This window comes from Grampus griseus (genome assembly GCF_964374135.1).
Source record: "Grampus griseus genome assembly, chromosome: 20".
In the NCBI taxonomy this organism is placed as follows: domain Eukaryota; kingdom Metazoa; phylum Chordata; class Mammalia; order Artiodactyla; family Delphinidae; genus Grampus; species Grampus griseus.
This window is the reverse complement of record NC_139014.1, coordinates 33,192,844-33,208,722: the sequence shown is the minus strand read 5'-3', so window position 1 is coordinate 33,208,722 and position 15,879 is coordinate 33,192,844.

Genomic DNA, 15,879 nt, shown 5'->3' with positions numbered 1-15,879 from the left:
TGCAGCAGGAGACTCTGGGACTGGCTCCACCCACCAGTGAGCCAGCAATAGCTCTGGGACCAGCCTCACACACCAATGTGTAGGCACCAGCCCTCGGACCCCCTGAGCCACAACCCTGCCCACCAGCAGGCTGAAAACACCACCCCCAGTACCCAGGGTCCTGTAGCCAGAGACTTTGGGACCTGACTCTGCCCACCAGTCAGCTGGCACTAGCCCCAGGACCCTCTGGGACTTGGTTCTGCCCATCAGTAGGCCAATACCAGTTCTGGGAAACCCTGAGCCCTGCAGCCAGAGACCCCAGGACCTGGGTCCATCAACCAGTGGGCAGGCACTAGCCCCAGGATCTGGCCTCACACACCAGTGGGTGGACGTCAGCCCCAGGGCCACCACATCCCCAATTCCTGCTGTATCAGGACCCAGCCCATGCAACATCGTGCCAGCACCAGCCCCAGGACCCCATTGACCGCAGCCCCCACCCACCAGCGGGTGGATATCAGATCTGAGACACCTTGGAATCCTCAGTCAGCCACCCCAGGATCCAGCCCCACTTACCAGCAGGTGGACAGTAGCTTTAGGACATGCCAGACACCACAGCCAGCCACGTCAGGAACTGGACCCACTCACTATCAGGCCAACACTAGATCCAGGACCACCAGTCCACAACCGCACCCTTCAGAATAAGACTCTGCCCACCAGAGGGCCATCACTAGCACCAGGACTCCCTGGGGCCTGCGGCCAGCAGCTTATGACCCAGTCCCACCCACCAGTGGCCAGAAGCTTCCACAAGGCAGGTCCTGGCAAGCAACCAGACTGGGGACCAGCCACACTTACTAGACCACCCAGAGTAGTCAGTGCAGCACAACAGAAGGACCCATACAGCCCCAAAATAAGGCACCCCTAAAGCATATATCTCTGGTGATCAGAGTGGAGTGCACTGCATAGGATGTCTCCTACAAAAGGCCACTTCTCCAAAGCTGGGAAATGTAACCAACCTACAAAATACATAGATATAAAAACAGAAAATTAAGCAAAAATAGGCAACAGAGGAATATGTAAATGAAGGAACAAGATTAAAACCCCAGAACAAGAACTAACTGAAATGACATTAGGCAATCTACCTGATAAAGAATTCAAGGTAATGATCATAAACATGTTCAAAGAAACTCCAGAGAAGATTGGATGAACAGAGTAAGAAGTTAGAATTTTTTAACAAAGAGTTAGAAAATATTTAGAAGAACCAAGCAGAGAAAAGGAATATAATAATTAAAATGAAAAATATACTGAAAGCAATCAACAGTAGATTAGATGATACAGAGGAACAGATGAATGAGCTGGAAGACAGAGGATTGGAAATCACTGAAGCTGAACAGAAAAAAAGAAAAAGAATAAAAACAAATGACAACAGTTTAAGAGACCAACATCAAGCATACTAGCAGTCACAGTATAGGGGTCCCAGAAGGAAAAGAGAGAGTACAGGGAGCAGAGAATATATCTGAAGATATAATAGCTGAAAGCTTCCCTAATCTGGGAAAGGAAACACACATCCAGGTCCAAGAAGCACAGAGAGTTCCAAACAGGATCAACTCAAAAAGGAGCACATCAGGGCTTCCCTGGTGGCACAGTGGTTAAGAATCTGCCTTCCAATGCAGGGGACATGGGTTCAAGCCCTGGTCTGGCAAGATCCCACATGCCGCAGAGCAACTAAGCCCATGTGCCACAACTACTGAGCCTGAGCTCTAGAGCCTGCGAGCCACAACTACTGAGCCCATGTGCTACAACTACTGAAGCCTGCGTGCCTAAAGCCCATGTTCTGCAACAAGAGAAGCCACCATAATGAGAAGCCTGCACACCACAATGAAGAGTAGCCCCCGCTCGCCACAACTAGAGAAAGCCCATGCACAGCAACAAAGACCCAATGCAGCCAAAAATTTAAAAAAAAAGGACTACACCAAGACAAGTTGTAATTAAAAGAGCAAAAATTAAAGGTAAAGAGAACATTAAAAACAGCAGAAGAAAAGCAACAATTTGTGTATTGGGTTGGCCAAAATTTTCATTTAGGTTTTTCTGTAATGTCTTACAGAAAAACCCAAATGAACTTTTTGGCCAACCCAATATGAGGGACCCACCTCCTAGAGTAATGAAAATAAAACCAAAAATAAACAAATGGGACCTAATTAAACTTAAAAGCTTTTGCACAGCAAAGGAAACCATAAATAAAACCAAAAGACAACCCACAGAATAGGAGAAAATATTTGCAAATGAAGTGACCAACAAGGGATTAATCTCCAAAATATACAAACAGCTCACACAGCTGTATGTCAAAAAAAAAAAAAAACAAAAAACAAAAAAAACCAACCCAATCAAAAAATGGGCAGAAGATATAAATAGACATTTCTCCAAAGAAGACATACAGATGGCCAAAAAGCAGGTGAAAAGATGCTCAAATCACTAATTATCAGAGAAATACAAATCAAAACTACAATGAAGTATCACCTCACACCAGTCAGAATGGATATCATCAAAAAGTCTACAAATAATACATGCTGGAGAGGACGTGGAGAAAAGAGAACCCTCCTACACTGTTGGTAGGAATGTAAATTGGTGCAACCACTATGAAGAACAGTATGGAGGTTCTTTAAAATACTGAAAATAGAGCTACCATATGATCCAGCAATCCCACCCCTGGGCATATATCCAGAGAAAACCATGGTTCCAAAGTATACATGCACCCCAATGTTCACTGCAGCACTATTTACAATAAACAAGATATGGAAGCAACCTAAATGTCCATCAGCAGAGGAATGGATAAAGAAGATGTGGTACATATATACAATGGAATATTACTCAGCCATAAAAAGAATGAAATAATGCCATTTGCAGCAACATGGATGGACCTCGAGATTATCACACTAAGTGAAGTAAGTCAGACAAAGACAAATATCATATGATATCACTCACATGTGGAATCTAATTTTTAAAAAGTGATACAAATGAACTTATTTACAAAACAAAAACAGACTTACAGATATAGAAAACAAACTTATGGTTACAAAAGGGGAAACATGAAAGGGAGGGTTAAATAAGGAGCTTGGGATTAACATACATACACTATTATATATAAAATAGATAACCAACATGGACCTACTATATGGCACAGGGAACTCTACTCAGTATTCTGTGATAACCTATATGAGAAAATAATCTGAAAAAAATGAATATATGTGTATGTACAACTGAATCACTTTGCTGTACCCCTGAAACTAAAAAAACATTGTAAATCAACTATAATCCAATAAAATTTATAAAATAAAATAAATAAATATAAAATAAAATAAAATATTGTAAAATAAATGAATATAAAATATATATTTTATATTTATAAAATAAATATTATAAAATATGATATAAAATAATAAATAAAATTTTAAATATAAAAATAAATATTAAATAAATCATTCTCCTATCAATAAATATGTGATGATTTTAAACCTAAAAAAATCATACAATCATCTCAATAGATGCAGAAAAACTTTTTAATAAAATTCAACATCTATGTATTATAAGAATTCTTGACAAAGTGGATATAGACGGAACATACCTCAACATAATAATGACAAGCCCACAGGTAACATTAGACAAGCCCACAGGTAACATGGTGAAAAGCTGAAACCATTTCCTCTATGATTAGAAACAAGACAAGATGCTCACTCTCTCTACGTTTATTCAACATATTATTGGAAGTTCTAGCCACAGCAATGAGACAAGGAAAAGAAATAAAAGGAATACGTGTTGGAAAGGAGGAAGGAAAACTGTCACTGTTTGCAGATGACAAGATACTATACACAGAAAATATTAAAAACACAACCAAAAAACTGCTAGAGTGCATCAATTAATTTGGAAAAGTTTCAGGATGCAAAATTAATATACAGAAACATGTTGCATCTCTATACACTAACAATGAAATATCAGAAAGAGAAATTACAGAAACAATCCCATTTACAATTGCATCAAAAAGAATAAACTACCTAGGAATAAATCTAACTAAGGAGGTAAAGACCTGTACTCAGAGAACTATTAAAACACTGATGAAAAAAATTGAAAATGACACAAGGAGTTGGAAACATATACTATGTTCATGGATTGGAGGGATTAATATTGTTAAAATGATCATACTACCCAAGGCAATCCACAGATTCAATGCAATCCCTATCAAAATACCAACTGCATTTTTCGCAGAACTAGAACAAATAATTCTAAAACTTATATGGAAACACAAAGACCCAGAATAGCCAAAACAATCTTGAAAAAGAAAATGAAGCTGGAGGTATCATGCTCCCTGATTTCAAACTCTCCTTCGAAGCTACAGTAATCAAAACAGTATGGTACTGGCACAAAAAGACACATAGATCAATGGAACAGAGTCAAGAGCCCAGAAATGAGCCCACACTTATAAGGGCAATTAATCTATCCCTATATTCCATTAAGAGAATATGACTTTTGCTCTATTAAAAAAATTGTTATTAAGATTACATGATCTTGGGGCTTCCCTGGTGACGCATTGGTTGGGAATCTGCCTGCCAATGCAGGGGACACGGGTTCAAGCCCTGGTCCGGGAAGATCCCACATGCTCTGGAGGAACTAAGCCTGTGTGCCACAACAACTAAGCCTGCGAGCCACAACTACTGAGCCAGTGTGCCACACCTACTGAAGCCCGCATGCCTAGAGCCCGTGCTCCACAGCAAGAGAGGCCACCACAATGAGAAGCCCGCACACAGGAGTGGCCTGTGCTCACCGCAACTAGAGAAAAGCCCGGGTGCAGCAAAGAAGACCCAACACAGCCAAAAAATTAAAAAAATTAAAAAAAATAAAAAGATTACATGATCTTAAAGGAAAACCCTGAGGCCTAACCTCATGGCATCTACAACTTATTTCACACCAGTGTCCCTTCTAACAAACATTGTGTGACTGTGGATGTGGCCTTCACAAAGAACCATTAGGGGAGTCAAATGACAGGAAGTCAAAGTGAACTAGAAGGAATGTTTTTGAACACTGCAGAACCATTCCTAAGCAGGGGGGAGAGATTTTCCTTTCCAGTGAATTAAATAGATATATAGACACCAAATCTGCTTAGAACAAATATGACTTCTCAGATCTAAGGATACCTGGTGATGCCCATAGATGAAACACTGAAAATTAAGCAGAGGGAGGAAATTATATTGCCAGCCTTCTGGAAATTCTTGTCTACAACTGTACAATAAGGGAGCAACCTGGAGCTGTCTTGAGAATTACCTCCAAGAATCTAAAGTTGCTAGAAACCATCCCAGAGAATTTGAAAATCCTAATCTTACCTGTACCAAATAGAATACTTTGTCAGAAACCTGGCAGGAAACAAAAGCCACCACAGGTGGTCCAAATGAAGATGCTACTTATGGAGATATGGTGAGGGTTCAGGGAAGAAGCAAGTGATGGTGAAGCACACAGAAACTAACAAGAGTTAGAAGCTATTTCTACTTTTAGGGCTGAGGGATAAAGGAAAACATAATGTTGCTGGAGTCTGAGCACCGGGCAGTAGAGGAGAAGGTTCCCTGCTGGAGGGATGCAGCTACTCTCACAACATGGTGTGAAAGCAAGAAGGGGCAGAAAGGGAGAAGATTTGTCCTGACCTTTCTCTCCTCCCACCCTCCCTTCTTCTGTGGGTACTTCTCACTGCTGGAATGAAGTCAGCCCAAAACAACCAGCATAAGGAGTAATCCAGGGATTCTTGATCTGTGTGCAACAGAAGATCTGCTATCTGAGAAATTTCATCAGAATGAGTAAATGAACCATTCATTCCTTGATGGATAATTCCTGCCCCCCTTCTAGGTGCATAGGTGTCGCCCATCAATGAGATGCACACAGTCCTCACTCTCACAAAGCTTATAGCCCAGTGGGAGTGGCAGTCAAATAGACCCAGCAGAGGGTGTGACAGATGCACAGAGCAGAGCCAGCTAACCCAGATGTAAGAGATCAGAGAGAGGTTCTTGGAGGAAGTTATATCTAAATGGAGATTTAAATAATGCGTAAGTAGAGAGGGCCTCCTGATTAATGGTAGGGAGGTGAGATCGAGGATGATACGGTGGGATTCAGTATAGCCAGAGCATAGCTTTGGGAGTGGACAATGGGATGGGGGCAATGGGAATGGCCTGGAAGAAGTCTAGAGAGGTGAGAAGGGCCAGATCTCAAAAAAACCTTGTGCGCATGCTAAGAATAGTTGTGAGGAATGGAAAGATTATAAGCAGGGTAATGGCATAATCGGATGTTTTTTAAGGCTCTCCAAGGTGTGAAGGACAGATGGGCAAGGAACAAGTGTGGAAGGAGTTTTCACAGCCTGACCCCTTCTCTGGCTGAGACCCTGGCCAAGTGCCTTAACAGCCCTGAGCTTCGGTTCCCTCACCCATATGACAAAAATAATCAGCCTTGCCCAACTGACCTCACTAGATTGGGGCAAGAATCAGAGGGACATGAACGGGCTCTGGCAACTATAAAGTGTAGTCAGAATTCCCACCAGCATCGTGATGAAAAGAAAATGTGGCTGATACTGTTATATTTCCCAAGGAAATCTGCGTGGTCCTCTGATCCATTTCCCAAAGACCAGAGAGGAAATTGAGAATGAAGCAGCCCCAGAGCCAGCACACTGAAAAGAGTGTGTGCATGCCATGGATTTTGAAATGGAGATCCTGTCCTCCTTGTTGTGTGGCACATGATCACTGTTCAATAAATATGAATTGATGAATGGCTGAGTGCGGCTTTGTTTTGTTTTATTTTCTTTTTTGCAAACTCTCTTATGACCACAGAGGGAAAGCTAAATTAATGCCATATGACTGTAAAAATCCCTCTGACATCTTTTATTGTAATGGAAGATGACAATGGTTATCAGAGCAGAAGGAACATGCATGAGTGAAAGTAAATACCAAACACCTTTTGGGAAACCAAGCACCTCCTGATGACCTTTGCAGCTGTTCTGCTTCCTAAAGCACAGCAACCTGGAGTCTCAGGGCAGTCTAACCAGGATATCCTCGTGTTTCCAGGGGTGTGCCTCCTCCCTCTCCCTGGGTTGTGCAGAATTTTAAATGTCATAGTGATCACATTTTTCCCCAGGATAACATGAAATATCATTGGAGCTTAATGGAGATGAACAAAAGATTAAATTCAGATGTTACTGATATATTACATTGGAGAAATTACATCTCTTCCACAAGCTATAAATCCTCTGAATTTTTTAACACAGTAAGAAATAAAATAGCAAAAGCTACTATTTCTGAGTCCCTGACATGCATTCTACCCTATCCAAGTAATTCACACCTATCACCTCATGTAATGTCCCTGACAGTCCTTCAAGGTAGGCATTATCATCTCCATTTAACACATAAATGCAGACAAACTCATTGACCTACTCAAAGCCACATGACTTGTGGATGTGTGAATGTCCCCCCCACTTAAGCTCTATGGCCTTGGCAGAGTTACTTTTACCTGCTCTAAGCCTCATCTGCAGAATGGAAATAACAAGATACTGAATTCATAAGAGTGTAGAAGATCGTATTAAATGAGATATTATGTGCAGCACTTTACTGCAGGGCCTGCTACACAGTAATCACTTAGTGCATTAGTCAGTAATGATTACTGACTAATATGATTTATTATAAGGAACTGGCTCATGCAATTATGTAGGCTGAGAAGTTCCACCATTTGCAAACTAGAGATTCAGTAGAGCCAGAGGTGTTGATCCAGTCTGAGTCCAAAGGCCTGAGAACCAGGGGTGCCAAGTTCCAGTCTGAGTGCAAGAGAAAGCCAATGTCCAGGGTCCAGGAAAACAGGTGAAGGGAGAGAATTCCTTCTTATTCAGCCTTTTATTCTATTCAGGTCTTCAGTGGATTGGATGAGGCCCACTCACATTGTGAAGGTCAATCTGTTTTACTCAGTCTACCAATTCAAATGTTAATCTTATCCAGAAATATCACCACAGACATGCCCAGAAATAATGTTTAACCAAGTATCTGACTACTCTGCGGTCCAGTCAAGTTGACACATAAAATTAACCATCACACTTACTAAATGGTGCTTTGTATGCTTGGCATTCTATGCCTGTCTAGCCACTGTTTGTTTCACTTTGCCTCAAAACCAAAAAGAGTCACCAGTATAATGATAATGAAATCAAAAGCCACATAAAATTTTTCTTCCCTTGGGGAATTCTTCAACGTCTTGCATATTTAATTCATGGCAAGGGTTCCAAGCTCTGGGACTGTTTTCCCTAAAACTCAGGAAAAGGTGGGAAGGCATGTTAGTAATTCAGAAATAGGAGAATGCCACATATTGAGCCCTAGAGCACTAAGGGAAAAAAAAGGCCTAAGTAACAGCTTTCTAACCCTCTAGGCTAGGGCTGTGAGTATAGATAACCAAGCAAGGAAAAGCTTAGACCATGAATTAAAAGTAGGCACTTCCTTGGGCTGAGGCATCTCATTAGATGCTCCCATATCACCCTAAGTAATAAGGAAAAAATTAGTTTAAATCTGAAGACAAAAAGACATATATATGTATGTATTATATATATATATATATGTATATATATATACCCATTGCACAAAATGTCCCATGGCATTTTTCTGCACCCAAACTTATATTTCATTTGCTGAGGTGCCCATTTTCTACTCACCACCTTCATTTTTTTTAAAAATAAATGTATTTATTTATTTATTTTTGGCTGTGTTGGGTCTTTGTTGCTGTGCGCAGGCTTTCTCTAGTTGCGGGGAGCAGGGGCTGCTCTTCATTGTGGTGCGCAGGTTTCTCATGGCGGTGGCTTCTTGTTGCAGAGCACAGGCTCTAGGCTTGCGGGCTCTAGAGTGATGCCTCAGTAGCTGTGGTGCACGGGCTTAGTTGCTCCGCAGCATGTGGGATCTTCCTGGACCAGGGCTTGAACCTGTGTCCCCTGCACTGGCAGGAGAATTCTTAACCACTGTGCCACCAGGGAAGTCCCACCACCTTCATTTCTGATGGTGGAGTTAGAAAGAGCTGAGCTTGAAATGCAGCCCTGCCACATTCTAGCCATGTTACCTTGAGCCAAATACTCATCTCTGAGCTTCAGAGACTCCCTCGATTGGGCATAAACATCACAGAGCCCTTAGGAAGGTTAAGGAAATTACTTATTGTATCTGGCACTTAATAAGGCCTCCATAAATGTGAGCTTCCTTTCCACTCTCCATCTCCCACCTCAATAAGGGAAAAAGTAAACTTTTCTTAAGTTACTGCTGCTTTTAGATGACTGAAAGATGACATTTATTCTTCTCTGTATAAGGAGATAGCTGGAACTGAATAAAACATCAACTCCACTGGTTATCAAACCATATTCTACTGAGCCTTCTTAAGGCTTGTGGGGTAAGGGAGCACATTTGGGTAAGATTTCCACCCTACCCAACCTTCCACTTCAACTAGAGTTCATTTTACTTGCTTTGTGTATGCCTGCTTCCATTTAAGATTTCATTTTAACAAAAGATTCCTCAGAGAATAATTGCAAACCACTGATCTAATGCAAATCCATTTTAGAGATGAGGAAACAAAGACTCCAAAGGTAAGGTAACAACCCCTACAACCATTTGAGACAGAGTCAGAATTAAAACACAGGTTCTTGGACTCCTAGGTCACTGTGCTGTCATTTTAAGCTATAGCATCTCACTATGACTGATGTGGGAATGGTAATGTGGTGTGGAAAGAGATTCTCCATCATCACAGGGAACACAGGGTTGGCCAAGGTTTACATTGAGGGGAGTGTCCCATGAAGAGACTCCAGAGGGGAGGAGAGACAGTTTTTCTTGTAGCCCAGAGGTCATGATGGATACCTAGGTTGCCTCACATGCCTATGGAAGTCCAAACCCCCTTCTGGGTTTCTATTCCAAGACTCATCCTATACCATGTTGACTGACACAAAATAAGCCATGTTTTGCTTTCTATTATAAAGGCTGAGTTTATTCAATCTTACTGAAGATGGCAGGATGGTGGAAGGGGAAGTAGAGGTACAGGTACCATACCACTAAGCTCATAACCTCTATCACACTGGCATCTATCTTTATCAACCTTTCCCTTTGTTTCCCCTCACCTCCTCCATCTATGATTGCCACATAAAACTCCAAATCCTTATCCTATTTTGTAGTTATTCTCCCCTCTTGAATATCCAAATCTATCAAGGTACTTAACAATTTGAAAAAGTCTTCCTGCTATTAATAACTACATTTCTTAGATAAAGTGTGGTTAGATAGAAAAAAATTTAAACAAAACCTGAAATTAAATTGTATTCTATTATAGGAAAAACAGAGGCATCTATGGTAAAATGAGAAATTACAGTAGTGGTCCTGAATTTTTTCTACATAAATTTCACCTTCCCTTTGGAGTGCTCGCATAATTCTTCTTGCCACTATCTTGCCCAGACCCTGGAAAATGTTTACCTTAAAACCCACTGCACAAGCTTGGATCTAATTTCTCTCCTTGGTTCCTTTAGGCAGAACAGGGAGGGGGCAATTTCATTTTAAGCTAATTAAATAGCTTCTGAAATGGTGAGCTAAGTAGTCTGTCCAACACACTCACTGAGGACAATTAAACAATCTGGACAACATTTTATTTTAATCTGCCTGCAGTCAATGGAGAGCTAAAAAGCAATAAGAAATCATAAGACTGAGATCTGAAAGAAGATGGAAACCAACAGAGTTAAGTTCAACAACTGGACCTCTTTACCCTTTGTGTATCTGTTGATTTCAGGAGAGGTTAATGAGAGTCTGAGTTACTGAACAGAAATTTTAACAGATTAGTTGAAGTTAGAGAGAAATTGGAGTCCAGAGTCACCAAAGGGACACTGATAAACTTGTGGAACTCTACAGGCTCAAGATCCTATGAGTAAGGGTAAAATAGAAGAAGAATAACCCTTAAAGAAATTGAAGCCAAAATTCAAACCATTTCAGTCCCTGAAATTGGATTAACATGACCCTAGGTTGCAAGTGCACTTAGTTGTCCTCCATAAGCAAACATAAATCATTTTTGGAGAAAGAGAACATCATGATAAGCTTTTTTCCTCTAATTTTTATCTAACAATGTCCAGCACATAATCAAAAGAAACAAGGCATAACAAGAAGACAAGATACACAAGAACAAAGAAAACAGAAAAAGATCCAAGTAGTTCTAGATAATAAAATTATTAGTCATAGATTTTAGAATAATAATGCTTCTGAGGAGATAAAAGACAAGATTCAGAATTTTGGCAGATAATTGGAAATTACAAAAATATAATGAAATGGAGGGCTTCCCCGGTAGCGCAGTGGTTGAGAGTCCGCCTGCCGATGCAGGGGACATGGGTTTGTGCCCCGGTCAGGGAAGATCCCACATGTCATGGAGTGGCTGGGCCTGTGAGCCATGGCCACTGAACCTGCACGTCCGGAGCCTGTGCTCCGCAATGGGAGAGGCCACAACAGTGAGAGACCCACATACCGCAAAAAAAAAAAAAATATATATATATATATAATGAAATGGAAATATTAGAACTAAAAAATACAATAAGCAAAAGTAAGAACTCCATGGATGTGTTTAGCAGCAGTTAGGTACAACTTAAAACAGGAAGAAAGAAGAAAATATCCAGAATTATGCAAGAGGGAACAAAATACAGCAGAGACTTAAGTGCAGATGAAATACACTAAAAAAGCCTAACAGGTATAATAAATCTCAGAAAGAAAATACAGAAAGAATTGAGAAGAAGAAATATTTGAAACAATTAGCTGAACTTTTTCCAAAACTGATGAAAGGTTTTAAGTCATAAATTCAAGAATTCTTACAAACCTCAAGCAAGATAAATACAAAGAAATCCACATCTAGACGCATCATAGTCAAACTGCTGATAACCAAAGACAAAAACAAAACACTAAAAACAGAAAGGAAAAAGACACATTACCATCTCAACAGGAATAGTGAAATAAGACAACAGAATTATTTCAACAAAGTATTCAAGGAAAAAGTGTCTTGTCAACTTAGAATTCTATATCCAGCAATAATAGCCTTCAAGAATAAAGATGAAATAAAAATATTTTCAGACAAAAATAGAATTCAGCAGACCCATTATAAATGAAGTCTTTTAGGAAAAAAGAATTAGCCCAAATGGAAGTTTAGAGGTGAAGGAAGGAACACACATCAACAAAAAGAGTAAATTTGTGATTAATGCTTGGTGAATACTGACTGTGAAAAGCAATAATTATTATCTGTGATAGGATTTAAAATATCTGTAAACTTATTTATATGCAGCAACAATAGTAAATAAGTTAAAAGATAGAGATCAAATATTCTAAGATCCTTGTACTGAACATAAAGAGGGTAAAAAGTACCAAATAACACTAGCCTTTGATAGGTTATGGATGCATGTAGTAATCTCTAGAGTAACCACTTGTAGACTGGATGTTTGTGTCCCTCCAAAATTCATATGCTGAAACTCTACACCTCAATGTGATTATATCAGGAGATAGGCCTTTGGGAGGGAATTAGGATTTGATGAGGTCATGAGGGTGGAGCCATCATAAGTGAGATTAATGCCTTTCTAAGTGTCATGAGAAAGCTTGTTTCCTTTCTCTGTTTCCACCATGTAAATATACAAGGAGAAATTTGCTATCCGCACCTCAGAAGAGGGCTCTCATCAGAACCCAACTATGCTGGCACCATGATCTCAGACATAGAGCCTCCAGAAATGTGAGAAATAAATTTCTGTTTTGATAAGCCACTTAGTTTTGTTATACAGCCCAAACTGAGTAAGACACTATCAAAACTCCAGTAAAAGTATATAATTATTAAGCAAACAAAAGAGGGAAAATGATGAAAAAATTCAAACAATCTAAATTATTTTATATTCTTGTCTTCTGACAAGAAACAAGAAATACAAGAATATATGTTGTTTGGCATAAATAGAAAGCTAACAATAAAATGAGAGATTCAAACCAAATATATCAGTAATAAATTAAATGTAAACAGACCAAATTTTCCAATTAAAGGCAAAGAATGCCAGGCTTTATAATAAAAAAAAAGCTCAACTATCAACTATTCACAAGAGTAATCTAAAATATGGAGGTATTATAAAAGTATATAAAAAATAAAAGAATGAAAAAGATATACCATGTAAAGAATAACTGAAAAAAAAAGCTAGTGTTGCTAAATTAATATCAGAAAAATGTATTTTAAGGTCAAAGTATTACAAATGAATAAAAAATAAACTTTATAATTTAAAAAGATTTTATTTACTAGGTAGGTATGGCAATTATACATTTATATGCACCAAATAACATAGGCCAAAATATACAAGACAAAAACTGATAGAACTGAAAGAAGAAACAGACAAATCCAATATCTTAGTGGATGTTTTAGCATACTTCTTTCAGTAATAGTATATGTAGTCAAAACAATTAATGAAGATAAAGATAATCTGAACAACACATTGGTAAATATAACCTAATTACCATATATGAATATTCTACTCAATAACTGTAGCATACACCTTTTTTTCCAAATATACATGAAGTAGTTATAAAGCTTAACAATATCCTTGATCATAAAACAAATCTTAACCAATGTCAAAGGACTAAAATCATACAGAATATATTTTTAAACACAGTGCAATTAAGCTAAGAATCAATGATCCCAAAACTATAATTTCCCATGTGCTTGAAAACTAAAGAATATCCTTCTAAATAACACATTATTCAAAGGAAATTAAAATTAGAAAATATTTTAAATAAAAGATCTAAAAGATCAAGGAAACAGTACATAAAAACACTTATAGGATGCATCTTACAGAAAATTTCTACCTTTAAATGTACACATTATAAAAGAAGAAAGACTAAAAAGTTATGAACTAAGTAATCATCTCAAGAAACTAGCAATAGAAGAGCAAGTTATAACCAAAGAAAAATGGAATAAAGAAGAAAAATAGTAGAAGCAGAAATTAAGGAAAGAGAGAATAAATTTACAATAGAGAGGAATCAACAAAGACCAAAGTTGGTTATTTGGACAAAGTAGTAATATTAATAACTATCTAGCAAGATTAATCAAGAAAAAAGAGAAAAAGAAAAATAACCAATGTTAGGTAAGAAAAAAGGAAAATCATTAAAGATCTTATAGATATTAAAAAGATCACAAAAGAATACTATAAAACAATTTTAGGTCATTAAAGTTTAAAGTTTGATAAAAATAGAAAAACTTACATTAAAAATACAATATGTAAAACTAACACAAGGAAAAATAGAATATCTGAATCATCCTATAACATCAAAGAAATTGAGTCCATAATCTTAAACTCTCTAAAAAGAAAACCCAGTACCAAAGAGTTTCACCAGTGTATTCTACCAAACATTTAAGGAAGGCATAGCCAATTATACACAAACTGTTTCAGAGAACAGCATAAAATGGAACACTCTCAAAACTTACTTATGAGGCCAGCAAAACCTTTATGCCAAAATCTGACAAGGACATTACAAGAAGTGAAAATTACAGAATGATTTCAGTCATGAAGATGCAAAACATATAAGCAAACAAAATCCAGCAATATTTAAAATGGTTAATACATTATGACTGAGAAAGATTTATTCCAAGGAAGCAAGATTGGTTTAACTGTCAAAAAAAAATGGAACAATTAACTCACCACATTAACAAAATAAAGGCTAATTATCATATTGTCTTCTCAGTGCAGAAAAAGCTTTTAACAGAAGTTGTCTCCATTTTATGATTTAAGAATCTCATAGTGAGGCAGGAGACAGATGGGCCCCTCCAGGGTAAACAGCTGGAATTCATTCCCTGTGGACGGAAATTCTAAAATATCAATAGCAGGACAATCAAGAGAGGATGCTGGGCTTCCCTGGTGGCGCAGTGGTTGAGAGTCTGCCTGCCGATGCAGGGGACGCGGGTTCGTGCCGCGGTCTGGGAGGATCCCACATGCCGCGGATCCCACATGCCTTGAGTCATGGCCTCTGAGCCTGCGCGTCCGGAGCCTGTGCTCTGCAACTGGAGAGGCCACAACAGTGAGAGGCCCGCGAACGGCAAAAAGAAAAAATTTACAGCAAAAATCATACTTATGGGTGAAGCACCATCACTTTCAGGATAAGTCCAAGCTGCTTTGTGGTCTGCTGGCTCCACACATGAAACCTGGGTCCCAGCCATGGTCAACCATTTGCAGCTTGCCAAACTGCAAAATGATGTAGGCCAACCTCATTCCACACATTTCTTATTAAACAGAGATTCTACTTCCATTGTACAATTACTTGTCTACAAGTATCTCTCACATTGTTGCTAACACTAAAATCAATGAACAAAAATATGAATTAAGCAGTTAGTTTGGAATAAATGCCTTGAAACACTGAATGCCATGAATTGGAGTTTTCAGGATTAAAAACGATACGTGGAAAGAAAAGCTCTAGCTGTTAACAGAAATAAGAAAAGAAGTTTTAAGAATTAATAGCTCTGCTACATATTAATACTTCTAACAATAATAAAATTAGAAGAAACTTGGGTGGTTTTGCTTAGTAAACCAAAGCACGTAGTGTTGTAAAAAAAATAAGTATGTAAGGAAATAAGTATTGGAATCCAAATGGGAAAAACATGCAGTGCCCCAGATCCTAAAGGATGCATGAGGTTTAGATCAAAAGAACACAGAAGTGTAAGAAGGAGGCAAATTTCAGGATAAAAAAAAAGTGAACTGGAGAAGAGGTAGTAAAATGACAAAATCATTTTATCTGTGTTGTATGCATGGTCTTTGGAGGCAGACAAACCTGGGGAGAAATAAACAAGGCCCTTGTAATCTTCTGCCAATCAATTAACCTCTCTGAGGACCAGTTG